Genomic DNA, 22787 nt, shown 5'->3' with positions numbered 1-22787 from the left:
GACTCACTATCTAAGCGATAACTGCATGCTAATTATTATGCAAGGCGCCATTTATCGCATTACTACTTTCAGAAAGCAATTTTATTGCCACATTGTGACAAATAGTTCTCTAATAAACCAGATTTAAAGCAATGTCATTGCCAAACAAATTTGAAATCTTTTCATCATGTGAAGAATGTAGAAACATCCAGTGATCCAAAGCTAATACCTTGCCGCTTCCACCTTCAAGGAAGTGAAGTGTTTGGTCGGTTCCGTACCTATTTTGTTTGTTACGTTCTAGACGTATGTTATTACAAGATATCTCTATGTTTCATGTACACAGGATCTCCCTATTAAAATTCTGCAGGACCTTAAACGCCTAAATTAACAATAAACTCCTATAAATTACTAAAAACTATGTTTGTTCCTGAAAAGCGCCTTTCAGTATTTTTCGTATATTTAAAATAAAAATGCCGATAAAGTACGATTATTTAGTCCTGAGAGATGTCGCCGGAGATGTGCGCCTGGGTCAGGCGAGTCCATTTAGTTACGCCAAGGGGTGTTTGAGTTAGTCACTCGCTTGCCTTCGGAGCGACCGGATGTCATGTGTGCGGAAGAGCGGTATGTTTCTAGTACAATTAAGCTGTACTGTATTCCTTTACATACCGCTCGCCTTTATCTCTACTCAGGAGCTCTCCGCACTACTCCTATTACATCCCCTTCCCCCAAAAGAAATACTATTTAAAATGTAAAATAATTTTCTTGCAAATAAAGATTGATCTGGCAAGTTCGTTCCATACTGGTCTTAGAAGGGGAGAGAGGAAGATTTTACCTCATTTCCTGGAACCGAAGTTCGTTTGGAAATTTCCATTCTAGTATAAAATAGGTCGGTAGTTTGTTCACGTTAGGCGAGAGCTTACAAATTAGTTTTCGTCTCACTATATATCCGTTATGCGAAATGAAACTGACCAATCAGCAATCAAACTTTCACTGATAAAATTTGAGTCTTCAGTTCAGTAGCAGTCATTGTCAGCACTGGTTCCTTGTAGCCTACATAAATTCCACCTAAAATGGAACATTTACTAAAATTAAAATTATTAATTGTTAAACTCCTAAAAGTCCTAAATTATATTTTAGAAAATCCTAAATCCCTGTTTTTTAGCACTTAGACATCAGTTCTCTAATATAACCATGTTTTATTCAAAAAATATCGATCAAACTCCATGTATAGTATATGGCGACCAACTTACTCACTGAAGCTGATATTACAACGTAAGTCGGAAAGGTATATTTATTCGGGTGAATGTTGCGGTAGGAAAGACTTACTTAGCCATTGACCATGACCCTATTTCTATTTTTATGTTTCATACCATTAAACAATTCAACAAATTAATTCTTCATAATAACTAATAAACACTGCATTTTGTTTTAGATTTTTATACGTTTTTATTTCGAGGTAATGTTCACGTACCTACATTAAAAATATTCCAACAGAAGATATCAAACGTATAAAATCACACAAATACGCACGAGAAATTGTGTATAGGTGTAACAATACTTTCAAACTGAGTAACATAGCGCTCCTGATCTCATATAACAGATTGGTCAGCCTAATGCACTTTCAAGACAATCACTTTTATCAATTACACTATACTGCCATCCAGCGACTGCAAAAGATTTCACGTTATAACTCTGATGGAATTGAATGGAATATTAGCACAGTCTATTATATACAGTCACGAAGCTTCAGTTGTGAGGGTGCTAGGAACAATAGACTGTGCAGGTACTATTTCGCATTGTCTGTAATGAGGCGATATCAGCGATCCTAGTGGTTAGCAACTATCTATGGATGCATATTTACTACGTATTGAGCTTCGTGACTGTATTTACTAGACTGTGACATTAGCTTGCAACTGTACTTCCATCTAGTGGTCGTTAACAAAAAATTCATTTTCGACAGTGGCGATCCTGGTTGTTGTTCTCTTTTGATATGTTGCCATTTCATAACATGGGAATGGCCAATCTGATATATGTGATTAGAGATAACACTAAATGCAACATGTGCTCATCTGCTATCAATGTTGGAAGATGCCAGCTCCTGCTTGTGTACTCGGGCTATGCACAGTATAGAAAATTGCAAAAGAAGCTAGAATTTCTCTTCATGACAGTGGAGCTCTTGTTTTTTCGATCGCCTGCCTCAGGTTTAGAAGACTTCGGTCATTATTAGGGCTAGGATTTTCATCACCTATAAATCATGAAAAAATGTCCTAAAAACAATGCATTTATGACCTAAAAATCTTAAAAAGATTCCCTTAAAAATGCCTTAAAAATTGTTCTTACATAATTGGCTTAGAAGGGAAAGAGGTTTTGTACTACTTCATATTTAGACTAGTAATTGAATTAAATTCTAGTACCAACATTTAAGTTCATTTAATTTTACACAATTTTTTCTAAGTGGTATAGTTCAATTAATTATTTTATCTGATGTAGTTTCCGTGTAGTCCACCACAAGGCCACTTTTATCCAGAATTAGCAGGTATAGAGGGGTCTATATTGAAGGGGTGGTTGGAGTGTACTACGTTAAAATGGCAATATTTGTGTAGAAAAACGATTGAAATATTATACAAAGTAATGGGTATTAGCCACCAGCACACCTTGGTCGGTTAAGGCGCTTGCCTGCCGATCCGGAGTTGCGTTCGGTCGCAGGTTCGATTCCCGCTTAGGCTGATGATCTGGTTGGGTTTTTTCAGAGATTTTTCCCAACCGTAAGAAAAATGTCAGGTAATCTATGGCGAATCCTCGGCCTCATCTCGCCAAATATCATATCGCTATCACTAATTCCATAGACGCTAAATAACCTCGTAGTTGATACAGCGTCGTGAAATAACCAAGTAAAAAAATAATGGGTATTAATGGACAAATATGTAGACAAAATATCAAAGGAAATAAACATTATTTTATATTAACAATCGGGATTTATGGCCAAAATTAAATTAAAATGCCTAAAAAATGTCCAAATAAAACAAAAGATGCTCTTATGAGTTGAAACAGGCAAAAAGTGCAAAAAAAAATGTCCTAACAAATGTGTTTTAAAACACTCAGTTTATCCCATATTATAAATACTAAAACAGCTACGTTTCTGGCTTACTAGAAAAAAGATGCAATTACATCAAAATCATAGCCCTAGTCATATGTTATAGGGAGAATAAGGAACAATATCCCACTCTTGCTCGAATGAACTTCGTTCACGCGTACAGATATAGGTCAATTTTTTTACAGTTGCTAGTAAGTCGGGGAGCGGAGTGTGCAGTAAGAGGACGTAACCTATAATGTAAATCTTAAGAGTAAAGATTACGGTGAGTGAACATAAGGCTCACATCCTTCATATCTCGGTTAAGGAAAGTAGACCCCAGTATTGAGTATTACTGTAGAATTTTGTACTAGGTACCTTGAGCAACTGTCGGAAAACAGCTCAGCTTCCACGAATCATGAAAACTATAGTCCAGTCGCTCTTATTTCCGGCAGCCAATCACGTTGCAGGTCGGCTACATTTAACGTGTGCGTCTTGTGATTCGCTGATGATGACGTTATGCATTTCCTAAGGCTCGATAAATACTTAGCCCTAATACAATCACTCGCTATTTTGGCTCTTTCGTTGCCGTTCGCAGAAAGCACACAAGAACGTTATTTGCCGCTCAATTATTTGCTGAATTACAGTACGTTTATCATAGGAGCTACGACATGATAATGTTTAACGGTGCGGCAAGTAGATTCCTCGTCTGGTAGCTCGGCAACGAAAGAAAAAAATTACGAACGATACTATCTACCTAGACTTTATAGAGCCTTCACTCCCTAAGACGTAAACAAAGAGGAGGAGTCACGCCGGGAATAACAGCGTCTCGACTTCAGTAATTTATCAACAGTAATCTCACTAGAGGTTTTGATTTATCTAGAGGAAATTAAAACTGGAGTGGGATTTAATTGACTATTATACGATTAGAAGAAAGTATATAAAGATTAGAAGAAATAAAGTACTCTAATACAATAAAATATTAATTCACTTACTGAAATTCTATTTCACTAATGTTAGCTTCACCAAAACGTTTGAACGCAGACGCCATTTTTAGTTGACTGTCTATGCTGTAAACAAATGACGATCGCGAAGCATGTTTTATACTACCGTAAAGAATTTGCAGTTTGAAATGTTGGCAAACAAAGAAACAAATGGTAGGAAGGTGATAAAAACAGGAGAAATTATATAAAGACTAGAAGAAATAAAGTACTCTAATACAATAAAATAGGTATTAATTGACTTACTAAAATTCTATTTCACTGATGTTACCTTCACCAAAATGTCTGAACGGAGCCCCCATTTTCAGTCGACTATCTATGCGGGAAACAAATTACGATCGCAAAGCATGTTTTACAGTACCGTAAAGAATTTGCAGTTTGAAATGTTGGCAAACAAAGACACAAATGCTAGGGTAGTGATAAAAACAAACAAATGCTAGGGAAGTGATAAAATTAAACAAACGCTAAGGAAGCGATAAAAATTGTGCGATAAGCAGCCATGATTGGTTGAAAGACGTCCTTTCGTACGGTTTTATTGGTCAAAAGTAGTATGACGTAGTAAAAGTGTAATAGTCAATGGAAATTGAAGTCGGACGAAAGATGGAGTTACTTCGCAGCTGCAATGGCGGCGAGCTGCGTTCCGATTTCTCCAACACTGCCCGGAGCTGTGTTCCGGTGTCCACAGCAGGAGACGTAATTGAGATTATTTCTTCGTTCTGGTTTCATCTCAAGTCCGTAGGATAATAGCGCAATGTAACAAAGACCATTCATTTTATGCTCAATATTCCGAAGGAGACTCTTGGACAAGGATGTTATACTACCACTTTCGTTACAATCACTGCTAACCCTTAATTTGATGAAAAGTTGTTACTTTCTACAAGTGGACTGCTTGCAATTCATTATTATAGTGGAACTGCGACCACGAAAATACATGGGTTGGATAAAAAGTAATGGCAACAGTTCGATATTTCTGACATGGCTTTATTCACAGGGGTACAACATTTACGTACCTTTTATATAGACGCCCCCCTTATTTATTACCTTTGGCCAAATGTGGTGGAAGGCGTCGTACACCATCAGCGCGTCCATCTTTGTTGATGTTCCGTATTGACCGCCCTAAAGCACGGATAAGTTCATTTCTGGTATTGTACCGGGTCCCTCGCAGTGGTTCTTTTACTTTGGTGAAAAGATCGTAATCGCATGGATCATATCGGGTGAGTACGGTGGATGTTCCAGTAGTCCGCGTTTTCCGTCTGCCTTGGAGGTACAGCGTGGTGCAGTATTACCCCATCAATGTCATACGCCACAATGAACATCTCCTTCACAGCACTTTGTGTAGGGCGCACTTTCTTTGGACGAGGAGAACCGGGATGCTTCCATTCATTTGATTGGCGTTTCAAGTTTGGTTCATACAAGCGAGTCCAGGTTTCGTCCATAGCGACGATTCGTCCAAGAAAGTCGTCACCTTCCCTTTGGTACCGGTGCAATAAGGCCTTCCCGGAACGCTTTAACCCATCGTGCAACTGTGCGATATGGTAACGCTGCATTGCCACGTGCTTCACGCAGTCCCTGAAAACATTCTTGTGCACTATGACCTCGTGTCATTTCAATTTTGATCCAGGAACGTTGCTCTAGTTTTGTAAGGATGGTCTTAGGGCGCTCGCACTATCCCTATGAAAGTGAACATTCTACACACTGCAGTAGATTGATGGAGTACTGTCGCCGCTGGCTGCACTAACTCATCTAACAGTCCTTGTTCATGACCACACAGCTGGCAGCTCTCGAACGCACCATCGTCACGTGACAGCAGTGTTGCCATTACTTTTTATCCTACCTATGTACGTCGAAACATCTCATCTACTCATTTTTCTTATAAATTACTTCTTACTCGGTTGCTCCAAACAAATCGAAGTGTGTTTGTGACAATTCTCTTAGTTTTATGTACGAAATTACACAAAATCAATTATAGGTCAATCTAAATCAGTGGTTGGCAAAGATTACATCATATAAAATACATCCCGCAAAACACAACAAAAGGGAAGGTATTGCTGGCGCCAACGTTTTGGCTTGTGTCCTTGAGTACAATGCCCAGTCTGCGAGCATCTTGCCAGTGGAGCTGAGAATGGTACCATACACGACACACCAGCCATTTGTCAATCACAGTTGTCAATCTTACTGCAACAAAGGTAAGATACTCGCACTTAATGTTCCCATTACTTGTTTCATACGCCAAAAACAGTGGCGCAGCCTGTAGTGCATGCCTTGACGCATATTAGTTGAAAATCCAAGCCCGCAGTTACTCTTCTCAGCTCTTCGTAACGAATTTGGAAGCCCTGAAAGTCTCTGTCGTGAGAACAGGTCGAGTTACAATACACCGTGTCCGGGTTAGAGGTATCAAGAAATAATTGTTCACCATTTATTAACAGAAGGATATTTTATTATTATATGTTTGGCACAGGATTCAGAAACTATCCAAGATTTTATTTTATAACAACAATGCTAGAAATCTATACAACAAAGCAAGCAAATTGAAAACAAAAAATATACGATATATCATTGCAATTTATGTCAAGAATTGCCAACAGTCAACATAATCATCACGGTTTTCTCCAAGAAGAATGCACCAATTTATTGCATTGTGCATTAACCCCATCCAAACATAGGAATTTTTTCTGTGTCTCTTTGGTGTTTCACTTCAGCACGAAGGTTCTCGGGCCCCCATATGCGGCAGTTATGGCGGTTAACTTTACCACAGAGTTTGAGCTTCATCACTGAATATCACTTCCTCAAGATATGAAGGGTTTTCATCAATGCATAGTAGGATTTATCGCAAAATTTTGTCTTAATCTTATCGTTCGGCTGAATGCGGTGAAGAAGCTGGAACTTGTATGCAAGTAGTTTCAGTCGTTTATGATGAACGTCATGAACAGTTGATTTGGGAATTTGTAACTGATGACTGGCCTGCCTAATGGACTTCCTTGGGCTCCGGTTGAATGCAGTTCATATACGATCAACTGTTTCTTCGGTTATTTTTTTCTTGGGATATTTTCCTGTTTGTGGAATCAACGATCCTGTCTCTCTAAGATTTCTATCCCACTGCAAAATTGATTTCGACATAGCTGGATCCACATTGAATTCTAGACGAAATCGACATCGAACTCTGATAACAGATTTAAATTCAGCAAGCCAAAGCACACACTTCACCTTTTGATGTGTTGTCCACATTTTACGTTCAATTAGAATAATTAATGTTGACTGTTAGCAATTAGTGACATAAATGAGCCGTTCAAAGCAGAAGTGGTGTAAGTTGAAATTGGGTAATGAGGCTTAAAGTAAAATTTCTATAAAATACAGCGCAAAGTAGCAATTACTATGTCCTTCGTCTTATCCACTGACTACTAATAGTTTAAATAAATTGAATATTAATTGCTACTTTGCGCTGTATTTTACAGAATGTTTACTTTAACCCTCATTACCCATTTTTGACTTACACCACTTCTGCTCTGAACTGCTTAAATCGCAATGATAAATCGTATCTTTTTGTTTTCTTCAATTTTCTTGCTTTATTGTATACATTTCTAGCATTGTTGTTGTAAAAATTAAATCTTGGAGAGTTTCTGCATCCTTTGCCAAACATATGAGAGGTTCACAACCAGAGTGGACCAAGTCCACCAGTGATCAATTGTGGATTAATACAATCTCGGATGAAGAAAACATAGATTTATTCATTGCCATAACAAACAAAGTCCATAACTCATTTGTTACTCCACAGAGGGCAGCATTTCCTATGGAAGGTGAAGGTTGCTAAGCGTGAGCCAGGAACTTTAAGACTCAATATCTCAGAACTATTCCAGATGGACTTGGTCCACTCTGGTTGTGAACCCCTTTATAATAATAAAATATCCTTCTGTTAATAAATGGTGAACAATTACTATATCTTGATACCTCTAGCCCAGACACGATGCATTATTAACCGAACGGTGTTCTACAAGTAACGATATCCAAGAGGAACACAAATTAACGATAGGCTATATCGATTAAAATACTGAGACTAATAGAGAAGAGTTGATACGAAGTCAAAGAGGTAATATCGTCGACTAAGAATGAAAACATCGTATCTCAATTTTTTTCACAGATTGCTTTTTTGGCTTCATCAGAAGATAATCTCGTAACTCATCCGTAAAAAGTGTAAAAACAAAATATGTTTCTGTTTCAGAAGATAATTTGGTCAATTATCTACGTAAAGATTAATTTTTTGGTCCTACAGAATTATCTCTTATGGTTACCATTGGTTATTAATGGAGAAAAATTCACTCTGGCGCCAGGGATCGAAACCGGGTCTCCAATTCTATGCACTGGGCGCTCCCGGCCACCAAGTCACTCAAATGAGTGCGTTCCTTGTCTGATGACGATGACAGTTGACTTAATATACTGTATGTGTCAATATATATGTCGAACATGGAGTAAGGCTACTAAGGGAAAATACTAAAAGAGAAGGATTCGATCCGGTGCTTTGGATTGAGCCTAGGCGTAGTTCAGTGGTTAGAGCGCCCAGTGCGTAGAACTGGGGACTCGGGTTCGAGCCCTGGCGCCAAAGCGAATTTTTCTCCATTAATAACCATTGATCAATTATGTTTAAAAAATATAAAAATTAAGTCTACAGACAATTTTTTGTTCCTCCTGTAAAGTTTGGTTTTCGTGAGATACTAGGTCTTCATTCTTAGACGACGATATGTAAAAAAACGAGAGGAGGATGAATGAGAAAATAAAAGAAAGTTCAGACAATCTACCGGTGCACTATGACCTCGTGCCATTTCAATTTTGATCCAGGAACGTTGCTCTATTTTTGTAAGGATGGTCTTAGGGCGCTCGCACTATCCCTATGAAAGTGAACGTTCTACACACTGCAGTAGATTGATGGAGTACTGTCGCCGCTGGCTGCACTAACTCATCTAACAGTCCTTGTTCATGACCACACAGCTGGCAGCTCTCGAACGCACCATCGTCACGTGACAGCAGTGTTGCCATTACTTTTTATCCTACCTATGTATGTCGAAACATCTCATCTACTCATTTTTCTTATAAATTACTTCTTACTCGGTTGCTCCAAACAAATCGAAGTGTGTTTGTGACAATTCTCTTAGTTTTATGTACGAAATTACACAAAATCAATTATAGGTCAATCTAAATCAGTGGTTGGCAAAGATTACATCATATAAAATACATCCCGCAAAACACAACAAAAGGGAAGGTATTGCTGGCGCCAACGTTTTTGGCTTGTGTCCTTGAGTACAATGCCCAGTCTGCGAGCATCTTGCCAGTGGAGCTGAGAATGGTACCATCTCCTATAGCAGAAAACATGATTTATATCCGTGCGATTACACACAGAAGCGCCAGGACATAGAAGCATGTCTTTCAAGAAAGTTTTATTGGTGTCCGCATTGCAGCTAATTGGACAACCTTGAAGTTAATTCTGCATCGTGAAGAGAGGCCATTCTCTCGGTTGCCAATCATTTCAATGAAATACGAATTACAGGCCATTGCAATGGTTAATGAACGTATTTTCACTAGGAGTTTCCGAATGCAGTTTAGCAATATAATTTATGAGTACATTAACCGCTATTACAGACATTTTGATCAAAATCACCGCATACTATAGGAATGATAAATAATTAATTCCATCTTATTAATAATCAATCAAATGATCAGAACCTTGAATTTTCTCCATTTTTTCCTCATATGCCAGTAAACGTCTGTGATATTATCAACATTTTTATCCATTAAACTTTTACTATGTCATACTACTTTTGACCAATAAAACGGTACGGAACGACGTGTTTCAACTAATCATGGCTGCTTATCCTACAATTTTTATCACCTCTTTTTTTCTTTGTTCGCTAACACTGTATTTGCAATAATTGCACCTTTTAAAATGATTCATGTTTATTTTATCGTCCTTAATTAAAACTTTTCTATAATTTATCTTATTTATATTATTTAAGTTAAATTATAGCTTCCGCTGTATGAGATAATGAATAGTCACGTATCGGAGATTGTTTAATACATACTGATAATTGAAGTGGAATGCAACTGTTTTAATAAAAATGAAACTGAATTAACAAAGCATTCTTGACTAGTAATCGTCCATAAAAGATTGTATAGTTGGCACAACAGCAGATAATAACACACTACTGCCATCTAGAGGAATATTTTTAATGATGAGATGGTACAATAATACATTTTCAAGACAGTTTAGTACATAGAAATCAATTAATATTTTATTGTATTATAGTACACTATTTCTTCTAATCTTTATATATTTTCTTCTAATCGTGTAATAGTCAATTAAATCCCACTCGAGTTTTGATAGATAAATCAAAACCTCTAGCGAGATTGCTGTTTAAAAATACTGATAGTTCTGCTGTTTAGTAAGTTCTGCAAGTTCATAGCTAAATCTTGTTTTCTGCGGAGAAAACATTTTGGTGATGTATGAATTCCAATTCTAAAAAGATACGCTGCCAAACTCTCATGTCAGTTACAAGTCTGAAGATAGCAACTGCTGTTCTTCTTGGAGAAATAAGAATAAAATTTTTATTATTTAAACATTTTACCAAGATTTGTTTTCAATGAAATAATAATTTATCTTGTTGTTGAATAATACGAAATCTCACAATGAAATGTTTGCTTGGATTGTAGTTCTTTTCTTTGCCAAAAAGTATGCATTTTCATTTCATTTCAATTTACAATGATGTGTCCATTGCAAAGGAATTATTTTTGACTGTTTTTGTAGAATTTTGGTGCAGATTTCTCTCATCTCATATCTTTTCAGTTTTAATTAAACAATAGCCTGAATTGCTAGCGCGGTGGCCTTGTATCCAGGTGGCCAGAGTTCGATCCCTTGTCAGGTCTGTGTGGAATTTGTGGTGGACAAACAGATGTTTCAGAGGGGTTTTCGGGGTACTTCGGTTTTTCTCTTTCATTCCACCAACACTCTCCACTTTCCCCTTCATTTCATCTATGATCTGTAATAGTAAAAATAGTCTGGAGCAAATGTCTGTGAATAGTACATGTTTCCGATGCTGATCTAGCTTCTAAGGGCGGCTTATGTCTGTGGGACGAATCCACCGTTTTGGAGTAGTGGTAAGTATGTGTCACTGCAAAACTGGCGGGCCCGTGGTCGAATCGTGACTGGGACGAGTTGCCTGGTTGAGATTTCGACGGTTTTCTTCTCATCCCATTAAGATACAGCCTACATAGACTCTTAGGATAAAAATCCACATTTTTTCCTTAATATCTTTCAAGCTTTGGTGACATGATTCTTGGGAGTGAACTAAGCAATTTATATAATTCAAACTTATAAATCGAATTTGGGGGCCTAAAGAATTTTTTTTTTTTTTTTTGGAAAAAGTTACTAAAACTTTGGACCGGCCTAACTCCATTAGGAATTGATTCAGGGTAAAAACTGTTTCGTCAAAATGATCCCCCACATATGGAGAATGTCATATACTAAAATTATTTATCTTGAACCATTAAAAATATATGCCACATTATATAAGCACTTTAGAAAAAATTTATATTTGTATATTTTTGGGATAAAATTATCTTTAATTATAATGATTGGAAATAATAATGTTAGTTTACAACAGAACCACGTGTTCAAGCTTTAATTTGGTACCTCAATGAAGTCTTTTGTCCAATTGGAAGTCTACTTTTTGATCTCGGAAGGATAATAAATGTCGGAAAATGTCAAATAGGAGAAAACAAACACTGAAGATAGCGTAAGGTATAGAAAATATAGTTCGCTTATATTGTAAATGTCCAAATAATTATGAAATTATTGAGATAATGGGTACGGTTATATATTTTTTAAAACTAGAAGAAACGAGCTTCCAGATGAGGCAAAAACATTATTTACCAAACTTTGAAGAAATCTGACATTTCTAGATTCGATGTAGGCTACACCTTACGAGTAGGCTATACGAGTATGCTGGGTAACTTAGGCGCAGGATCCCAGGCTCATTTCGCCGTCATTATCATTCATCTTCATCCATCAAGCCTATTTCCACACTTATGTCATTGTACCATACGGGGAGAACAGAATCCTATGTAATGGGACGCCCCAACCTCAGAACAGGCTTTATCATAATCGAAAAAAAAAATAAACAAAGGCGCTGAGGCGCAGGTGGCATATCGTCGCTGATTTTATGAAACCTCCTATGTGGTAGCACAGAAAATAATTTTTCAGGAGGAAGAAAAAAATTAATTAAATATCAAAAGGCCTATACTGATCCTCGATGATGTCATTTATGTTCACTGTATTATGTTTTCTACCGAATTACTTCATATTCTTATGTAGACCAATTGATTTTTAAATAATTTCTTCTTCCTCCTGAAAAATTATGTTGTGTACTGCCATATAGAGCAAAGGTGGCTAAATCCGTGATATCCCTAATCCCGTGATAACATTTCAATTGACTGCCATGGAGTTGAGGTCTCTGACTGTTAAGTTTTTGATATACCTAACAGATGCCAGGAGATGTCTTCTTTTCAATTCTATTGACTACCCGCCTTTTGAATAGAAGCAGTCGACTGCAGAAGCTTTTGTTCAGTGAAAGGTGGTTGACCAGTAAGTTTTTCTTTCTCTTGTGACCGCTCCTGAAGAAACATTTTATACTCGTATTTGAGGTAAGAATTAATATAGCATTATAAAAATGATATATTACTAGAGATTGAATCAGCTGAATCAATATGTATGATTATTTAAACATTGTGAGACAATAACAATACTACAGGAGCTTTCCCATTTTCGAATTTATTTTCATATTTCTCCTTCCTGGCTCACTCGATCAGTGATGCCAACGCTAAATTATGAAAATTAATGTCTATGAAAGAAAGTAGTTCGTGGAAATATTAATAGAAATAAGTTATAGAAAACATCAATTATAATTATAATAAAATAATAGGGCATATATTTAACTTAATTACTGCTGTTGTTAGGAATATAAATAATGAGAAATAATTGTATTATAATTCAATATATTCAAATTTAATTTCGTATTGAATTTAACTTTCAGTTTATTTTGTTTATAATATATTAATATGTAATATGTATTTCTATAGTTACAAAGTATTTTCTATAAAAATTTGTCACTTAGGCCCTATTTCTATGTTGTAATTTCTTGCTTAATCCATATAAAACAATATACCTCGACTTTAAAGTGTTTTTCCAAATACACGTTTGTTTTCTGAGCAATTAATGAGGATTATTTTAGTATCACGGAATTTAGATATCACTCATGGAATTAGGAAACCACTATCACGGAATTTGAATTCCTGTCATGGATTTAGGAGCCACTGTATAACAATAAAGAATCATATATTATATACCAAACTTGTGAAACTGTTGACACTGAATGTTGTAAAAACTGTAGCTAAAGGTCCAAATAACGTCATTTAGATGTTATTTGAAAAATTTTAGTACAATTTTGGCATAAATATAGGCTTTATTAAATACGTGACGGAATTAGGCAACCTTACCCAACGTAAGTTTCATAGAATTAACGACGTACGCCAATATGCACGTCGTTAGTAAAAATAGTCTTTGTGAACAAAACTCTCATCTACTCGCAGTACAATACTGACCACAGATAAACTGTACAAGCCTAAACTAATCTTACACATATTCACAGATAAATTGTGCATGCATACACTAATTGTAACAATCTATTAGTAATAGAAATAACGACAATTTTATTTTCACACTCACCTGTATTTATATATTTTTATTTTTCTGCTTACAAATCTTCATCCGGCTACCATTTTTCACAGCAGCAAACTGATAAATTTCTTTCGCATCGAATACAATCGCTGTCACTGTTGTACACACAACTACTAACGAAATTATGTAACTAAGTTATAGATACAGAAAAAAATGCTTTTGCCAAAATTAGGTTACAGAGTAAACACCACAAAATTACACATTATTGCCACAATTTAAGTCTCAAGGTAATGCAACACTTCCGACAAAGTCAACACAATACAACGAAAACTGCAATCGAATATACAAACTGCCACAGAACCACATCGAAGGAATCGTTCATATAGCACACTAATCAGAATAGCTCGAAGGAATGCGTGGCCAATAAACTTAATCGACAAGTGAAGTTATCATGTCGCACGTCATCGTGATGGAACCGGTCATCACACCTGACATCACCTGCCGCCGAGACAACATCTAAGCGATAACTGACCGCCGACACAACACAAGCAGCTATAAAGCCATGCATTCAGATATCATTTTTTATCGAAGCCATTTCTTTCAACAACATTCCATAAGGAGAGACAAGTGGCGGCAAAGTGACGCCAGATCGAGTGTTTTATAACTTTCCCTACGTCACTCGGGAGCCAGAGACTACCTTAAGACAGGTTCTGTCTCACGAAGTAGAACTACGGTAGCCTCTGGTGCAGCAGGCTGTCCTAAAATATCCCATACAGCCACTGGTATTTAGATTACAGACATGAAACACCATTTTTTACACATTGCCAGCAATCCGTTGCATTGCAATTTGATAAACAACAACTTTTGTTATCGACAAGAACATCGACCTCGATTCCATCTAGCTTTATTACCATTTCAGATTACACAAATGTAAAGGAATGTATTGCAATATTATGCAGGATTCGATTAATGGTTATAAAGAACAATTTCTTAATATCTAAAGTACTGTAGATAAGGTAAGATGATAAGAATGTAATACGTAGATAACGAAGACAAGGAAAAGGAAAATAGTGGGAGAAGAAGATGGTAGGGGATTCGTAGAATCTCTGTAATTGCGTGGAACGTTAATGTGGGTGGTGGTTGTGTGATTTAAACGTAGGTCGCCGCTTGGTGATGAGAATCATCTTAGTATACGCTTAATCTTATATAACTTGAATTTTTAATGAATGAATACAGTATATCGCAATCAATGCAAGAAAATAAATGCAGCATTCGCTGCTCAAGCTACTAATACGTACAAGTTGGCGCGTTTACTTAAGAGGACATTGTACTGAAAATACTAACTCACATGTTTTTGAAGTTGAATTCACAAAACTTTCATAACTTGTGTATCTCGTTAATAATAACACATGTACAAAATTTCAAATCTCTATGATAAGTGATTTGCATTTTTTTTGCAGTGATGAAGCGTTCCCTCATAACTCATAAACTTTTTAACTTTTTCATGTTCTCTCTCTTTTATTTTATTGCTGAAACTCATGTTTACAATATCATGCTCTTTCAACTACATTCCTTAATAAATAATATTTTTTTTTATTTTGTGTTAGAAGAAAATATTGATGTTTGACCATTTTTTAAATTAATTTATTTTTTATCAGACAATGTATCAAAGGTAGAGAAGTGATTTTGCATCATGTTGTAGATATGGACATGCATAAATACACGCAGAAAATTTCATCACAGAATGTTGGATAGTTTTTGAGTTATGAGGGAAACGCTTCATCACTGCACAGTGAACTGCCACCATTTTGAATTAAAAAAAATTAACCTAAATTTTTTTTTCATATAGCAGAAGGACAGTATGTTGAATATTTCCAACATTTTACTGCTGCAAGCTGTACCTAACCCCTTAAGCTGTGAAATTAATGGTTTTAATCAACTAAAACAGTTATCTATAGCAATAATAATATTACAAGTCAACCCAGGTGTCAATAACTAACCGAAAACGGAGACGCTATATAACTGTACCAATCAATCAATAACTTTACTACTGACAATGCCTTATCAATTGACTTCGGATTTTTTGGCAAAAAGAGCTCTCCTAAAAACTGAGCACACAGCACGAAATGTCTCGTGTAAAATGTAATTTGTAAACATGTTCTTGTGAAAAGTAGCGTACTTGAACTAACACACTGCATAACCAGGAATCTGAACTGAAGTCGACACCGAAAGATAAACTCTCTGTTTCGTGGCCACATAATATCATTGTAGTCAGACTGGCTGACCCATATTTCAAAATGGATAACAGATAACGGCACACAATCACTTTCCATTAATGGTACCTGCGTCTCGTAACAACAGACAGGTGCTAACCACACAGTGACATCTTTATGAGGAACCTTAGGTACAAATTACAGTGAATAGTAGGTAAAGAAAATTGTATTTTATTCTCACGACAACTCATATTTGTTAATCCGACACAACCACAAAAGCTTATTTTAATCTCTAATATTAAATATTTTCGTGTACAAGGTTTAATTAATTTTTAACGAGGTCTTAAATTGACACACTATGAGCAGTTTTCCATTGTTTACTCATCTGAGTCTCACATTTGACACTGCTCCATATGACGTCACCCCACAACGCAGTTCTCTCGGAGAAGTGGAAGATGATATCACTTCCCAGGTCTTTTCTTTGTTTCCCTCTTACTGATGTGAGAAAGAAGAGAAAAAATTTCCACAAAAAGCTTTCTGAATTGGAAAATTTTCTCCTACATTTTCCGAAAAAATTTTTGCAAAACCAAATTGTTGCTTTCTTCGCATCCCTTGCTTACAGCTTTAAGACTTTCGTGGAAAATTTTTTTTGTTCCTTATTCAAATTTATTCCCAATACTTTTCGATTGCTGATAAAATTCATGTTCTGGGAATAATAAGTTAATTAAGTAGTAAAATATCGCTGCAATCGAAAAGTATTGGGAATAAATTTGAATAAGGAACAAAAAAACGTTTTCTTCCCAGACAGGATTCGAACCACGAAAGTCTTAGTTACCAATCTATCGTGCTCTGAGTGAACAAGGCTCTGAAATAAGCTACAAGGGTTGGTCCGGTTTTTTTTTTTTTTTTGCACTACTGTACAAGTCCAGAAAACAAAGGCCGGCCTGAATCTCTACGTTCCAGATTTAAGCAATGCGCATGCTCAGTGTCCCAAAGCAGTGGTACACAAGAGATCGTTGTGGTAGTTATTGAAATTAATTTTACGTCAATTGTTGTCGTAACCCGAAAGGCATTTGAGAAGATGCGACGAAAATTGATCTGTTCTTAAGAGTAGATCAATATTTATAAATCGTGCAGTAAAATAGAATGATGGAAAACGAAACTAACCAGCATTATTAATTTAACAAAACCTCTTCCCTCAATAGTATCCGACCGAACCCTGAACTTTGTACTCTGCGAGCAAGCATGCTAGTACAGAGGTATGGGAATGCTTACGATATTGTCATATTCGGAGTTGTCGTACTGTATCGCGTTTGTCTAATAATGACTTTCAGGCATTAATTCGATCTTATTTTCAGATTAATTTAGTGCTTTCTGAATTAGTTGTGAAATACCTTCATTAGTTTATTCAATGGTTGAGTTGTTTGGACTTTTTCCATTGCTAATTGCACAACGTTTCGAAGAGTGGATCTCTCTTCGTCGTCAGGTGAAAACCTACTGTGGGGATCAGTACAAACACTAGCCTGTCTGACTGATCGACGACCGTCAGGTCGCGGTCGGTGCGAAATATAAAGACGAAACACACGATGTCATAAGCTGTTGTAACATGAAATATAGAGAATGAAAAGAAGAATTCCGTGATTGTACCTAACTAAACTAATATATGAGCCGTTCAGAGCGAAAGTGGTGTAAGTCAACATTGGGTAATGAGGTTTAAAGTAAAAATTCTGTCAAATACATCGCAAAATAGCAATTAATATGTCCTTCTTGCTATCCACAGACTATTAATAGTTTAAATAAATTGAATATTATTTGCTACTTTGCGCTTCATTTTACGGAATGTTAACTTTAACTGGCATTATCCATTTTTGACTTACACCACTTCTGTTCTGAACGGCTCATATGGTGTTATTATTCTAGACTATATAAAAGTTTAGTTGTAATCACATCACGGATTCTTCCTTTTATTCTTCTTTTCATTCTCATATTTCATGTTACAACAGCGTATGACATCGTGCGTTCAGTTTTTATATTTCGCACCGACCTGACGGTCGTCAGACAGGCTAGCTGTTTGTAACGATCCCCACAGTAGGTTTTCACCTGACGAAGAGAGATCCAGTCTTCGAAACGTTGTGCTACAATTTTTGAAAATGAGCAATGGAAAAACTCCAAACAACTCAACCATTAAGCTATTCACCGTTGACCCCCCCCCCCTTCATTCAGATCAATAGCAGTTTATTCAAGTTTCCTACCAAGTTTTCATCAACTTCTGTAACAAATGTTTATTGCATTTCAAATGTGCACTCCTTGTTATCCTTCCTCATACATTTATTGACTTCATCAGTATCAATTTGTCGCCTGACTGCCTTACGACGAATCCATATACTTACGTTTAATTTTAAGTAAATCTACTGGTGTTTGGGGAGGCGTTTGGTAACTTCGCGTTAAAGGCTTCAAGCCAGAAGGCACGGATTCGATTCCCGATGAGATCATGTATTTCCTTACGGCCCTAAAGTTCACTCATCCTCCAACAGAAATGAGTACCAGTGCTTCTTCATTGAGGTAAATTACCTCTAGTTCTATTAATGTCAATTGTCTGGAGAGTTGGGAGCCATAACCTCCCGTGTTCCTGTTGGCCTCCATAACATTTAACAAGGATATTTTATTATTACCTGTCAGTGTTTGTAAAGTCTAATCTTGACAATAGCTGGAGAGTAACGATTAGCACGTCTGGCCATGAAACTAGCGGGCCCGGGTTCAAATGCTCGTTGGAACAAGTTACCTGGTTGAAGTTTTTTCCGGGGATTTCTCTAAACCAATTAAAGCAGAATTGCTGAGTAACTTTCGGCGGTGGACCTCGGGCTCATTTCGTCATCATTAATTCACATATCATCATCATCATCATCATCATCATCATCATCATCATCATTCATACCATAGCCCGGTTTAAGTTCACAGTGCGGCGTGCTGTGCTTGTATAAGAGCGCGGCCGTTCGGCTACCCAATCATTCACAGAATAGGAGTAGTAAGTACAATAAGCCTCAGAGTACAGTGTAAGCCTTCGGGTCCCTCCTCCGTACAAGAGAGAGAGAAAAAATTAATCTTTCACTCTAGCGTCTAGCCTCTCAATTTGTTGGAGGATCTTTCTGTAGAAGACTATCTTCTTGGGGGGTTGGACCACAAATTCTGAGGGTTATTTCTTCCTGACAACATTTAGTTTAACTTTGTGTATCTGTTACTCTACAGAAAAGAGGGAGCACTTGGTAACTGAGACTGCTCGTGAATAATTACCTGAAAATGGAAAATTGACTCTATTCAAATGCTAAAATATCAACTCAGGGGGAAGTAAGAGAGACAATATTATAAAAACAATTAACTGTGTCTATATCCTACAAGTACAGTCAACTCAACTTCGGTTATAGTGAACCTCTGGGGACCAGCATATTTCGTTCACTATATCGGAAGTTCACTAAAACCGAGTTGTCTGTTTTTATACTACCGATGTTGCTATACATACAGTATTAATACCCGTTTGGGACAGACCACGTTTAATATCAGTACTAATGTTCTCTTTATCTTCCAACTTAAACACTTTACGCTTCGATATCCTGATGTTCACAGTTCAAAACTTGAATCTAATCTGGCCATGTAGGTAGTAGGCACTGACCTATTTCGCACCTCTTCACATTAGAGGTATGCTACTACAGTATTTATTCGGCCTTGGAATTTCCCCGGGTTCACTTTTACAAAGATGCGGGAGAAAAGGTTGAAGGCCATTATACTGTAATCCTTCTTGTATCTATCCTTTGATCATCACTCTACTCCCTTTTACTCGTATTCTTCTAATAACCTCTTTTAAAGGAGTCAGAACTAATCCTTCCTTTATCCCTCACTGAATACACTATTCTTTTTAACATGTTTCAAACTGTCCAGGAATCTGAACGAATCCTTTGTCTTTCAGTGCACTTAAGGAGTAGAAGGTTTGAGATTTTGTTCTGAACATATTCTTGGAAATTTATAGGAGAAAGGGTTTCATAAATTACCATTTTGGCCATTTTTAAATTACATTTTCTTGGGAAAGTTATAGTTTTAGGTTCATTATAACCGAAGCGAGGGTTCACTATAAACGGAAATATTAATGTACCAACGATTTAGGTTCACTATAGTCGAATGTTAACTATAACCGAGTTCACTATATCTAGAGTTGACTGTATGTATAGAAAGTACTGTATATCACGGCAGTAATACCAACTGGCGGAAATAACAACATACCTTACCGAGACATGGCTGGCGCCAACCAGATGCGATAGGTGGCTACATGTAGGCCTACCTAAGGTTGCTGCACTTCATTGCGCCGCAAGGGTTTCCTAGAACTTATTCAATGAATCGACGGAAGAGTTCAGGGCGGGATAGCGCCTTCGTTGATGAATAGTCGGCTTTGATGCAGTGACATACTTCATGAGGTCATCCATTGGAAGGCGTATCATTTCTCTAATTTGAGCTATTTGTTATGGATAATTAAGCTCAGTAAACTTACCCTAGAACGAAAATAATTGTACCATGTAAAATCGTACTGCATTCACTTCTTTCTGTGTCACACTGTGCTATTTCTCTGTTAGTGATAGCCTACATAGCTTGACATATGTTTTAATATCGTTTAACAAAGAGTAAAGTAACTTTCTAAAAGTGAAAACGGGGAAAACTCACGGATTTTATTTAGCAACAAATGTGAATGTATGTATTCTAAAGTGAAAAATTTAATGCTAACAAATCGAAAATAGAACATAATTTAACTAGCATTAATACCCGCAAACGAAATCATAACGATAGTTCCCAAGTCAGATGGAATGAATCTTCTCTGTATTTTGCAATTACAACGACACTTCTTCCCCTCCCTCCCCACTCTTCTCAACAGTCACATTCTGTAAATTTGTTTTTGTGTGATTCCTTTGTTTCTGGTTGGGTAACTCAATTATAATATTTAATATACTCGTATTTTCAACCTATCCACTTTCTACTGAACTATTTACTTCCAAAATTCGACAATAACAGCTCAGATTGTACTAGAAGCCTCCAAAATATTACTGGATATTTCCGTGTGTAGTACATAGTTCTCCTTGTCATATCTGCAGTTTTGATCACTGGTATCTTCGAACAAGAGGAAGGCAAATGAATAATTTCGAGGGAAAAATTGTTCCGGGGCCGGGTATCGAACCCGGGACCTTTGGTTTAACGTACCAACGCTCTACCAGCTGAGCTACCCGGGAATTCTACCAGACACCGATTCAATTTTTCCCTCTATATCCACAGACATTAAAGTGGGCTGACAACCGTCAAGCAACCAACATTGAGTGCACAAATCGAAATCGAAATTATTCAAATAAACTTTACAGGGAGTCATACTTGAAAGCTTGATTTGCATAATACACGTCACTGTTCGTTAACAGAAAACCACAATTTAAGTCACATAGAGTTAGTGTGCACTCAATGTTGGTTGCTTGACGGTTGTCAGCCCACTTTGATGTCTGTGGATATAGAGGGAAAAATTGGATCGGTGTCTGGTATAGTTCCCGTGTAGCTCAGTTGGTAGAGCGTTGGTACGTTAAACCAAAGGTCCCGGGTTCGGTACCCGGCCCCGGAACAATTTTTCCCTCGAAATTATTCAAATCAACTTTACAGGGAGTCATATCTGAAAGCTTGATTTGCAGGAAGGCAAATATTTATTTTCTCTTAGCTACATTTCTTGACAATAATTTTAATATTTGGATTTTATAGAAATGTTATGCTTTATTTAACGACGCTCGCAACTGCCGAGGTTAGGCTATATCAGCGTCGCCGGTGTGCCAGAATTTTGTACCCCAGCAGTTCTTTCACATACCAGTAAATCTACTGACATGAGCCTGTCGCATTTAAGCACACTATTTTGTTTTCTTCCACCATGTTAATAATGTCGAAAGAAGTACTTATACAAATTTTGGCCACTCGACTGCAATTACGAGGCCGTCCAGAAACTGATTTTCCCTGGGGCCGTTTACAGAAAAAAACATAATTGCATGGAAAAATTTATTGAAACAGATACAGCAATTGTTGCGCTATTTGTCAACACATCACTCACTAGAATTGAGACATTTGTCATACCATGGGAACAATTTTTGTATCCTTGTGTCGTAGAAGTCAGACGCCTGGGATCGGAACCAGCGTTCGACAACCGTCTGCACCTCTCTGTCGATTCCATGTTATAACAAATCTCTCAATTTCGGTGGGGAATATGTTGAAAAATAGCTCAACAATTGCTGAGTCTGTTCCAATAAATTTTTCCAATGAAATTATGTTTTCTTTCTGTTAGCTGCCCCAGGCGAACTTATTTTTACGACCCTCGTACTTGCAGTCGGGTGGCCAAAATTTGTGTAAGCACTTCTTTTGGCATCATTAACATGGTGAAAGAAAAAAAAACTTTTTTATCTGCCCCCATCAGAATGTTTGCTTGTGAGCTGATTCCGTAATATTCAGCTGACAGTAACATTCAAATCGTTTATACAGAATAAAAAACTTCGTTTGGCAACACGGTGTAGTAAGAATTGGAGTAGACTACATGGTATAATTACGAAAGAAGTCGTGAACACCATATTTAAAGAACTAGCGAGGATTTTCTTGGAGGCACTACAAAAACTATGAATGGCTACTGCTATCCCCCGGGCACTGTCTACTACGTGATGACATCACATTGCGGGAATTCTAACGTATCTAGAATTGCAGTGAGAAAATAACAGTGGTACAAATATACATAAACGGCGTCTAAAGAAAGA

General features: G+C 36.9%; 1 protein-coding gene across 2 annotated transcripts in view; it reads right to left on the bottom strand.

Moving 5' to 3' along the window:
• Nucleotides 1-22787, bottom strand: part of GEFmeso (Guanine nucleotide exchange factor in mesoderm) — a 289315-nt gene that overhangs the window by 175226 nt on the left and 91302 nt on the right. The window contains exon 1 of one of the 2 annotated variants that reach the window (XM_069826661.1): nt 13817-14285. The exons of the other annotated variant lie outside the window; for it this stretch is intronic. The gene's annotated coding sequence lies outside the window, so the exon portion shown is untranslated. Of the gene's footprint in view, nt 1-13816; nt 14286-22787 lie in introns of those variants that run through there. 2 annotated transcript variants of the gene reach the window in all.

This window comes from Periplaneta americana, chromosome 5, assembly GCF_040183065.1.
Source record: "Periplaneta americana isolate PAMFEO1 chromosome 5, P.americana_PAMFEO1_priV1, whole genome shotgun sequence".
Lineage (NCBI taxonomy): Eukaryota > Metazoa > Arthropoda > Insecta > Blattodea > Blattidae > Periplaneta > Periplaneta americana.
The sequence above is the reverse complement of the archived record's forward strand: the minus strand, read 5'-3'. Positions and strand labels throughout refer to the sequence as shown.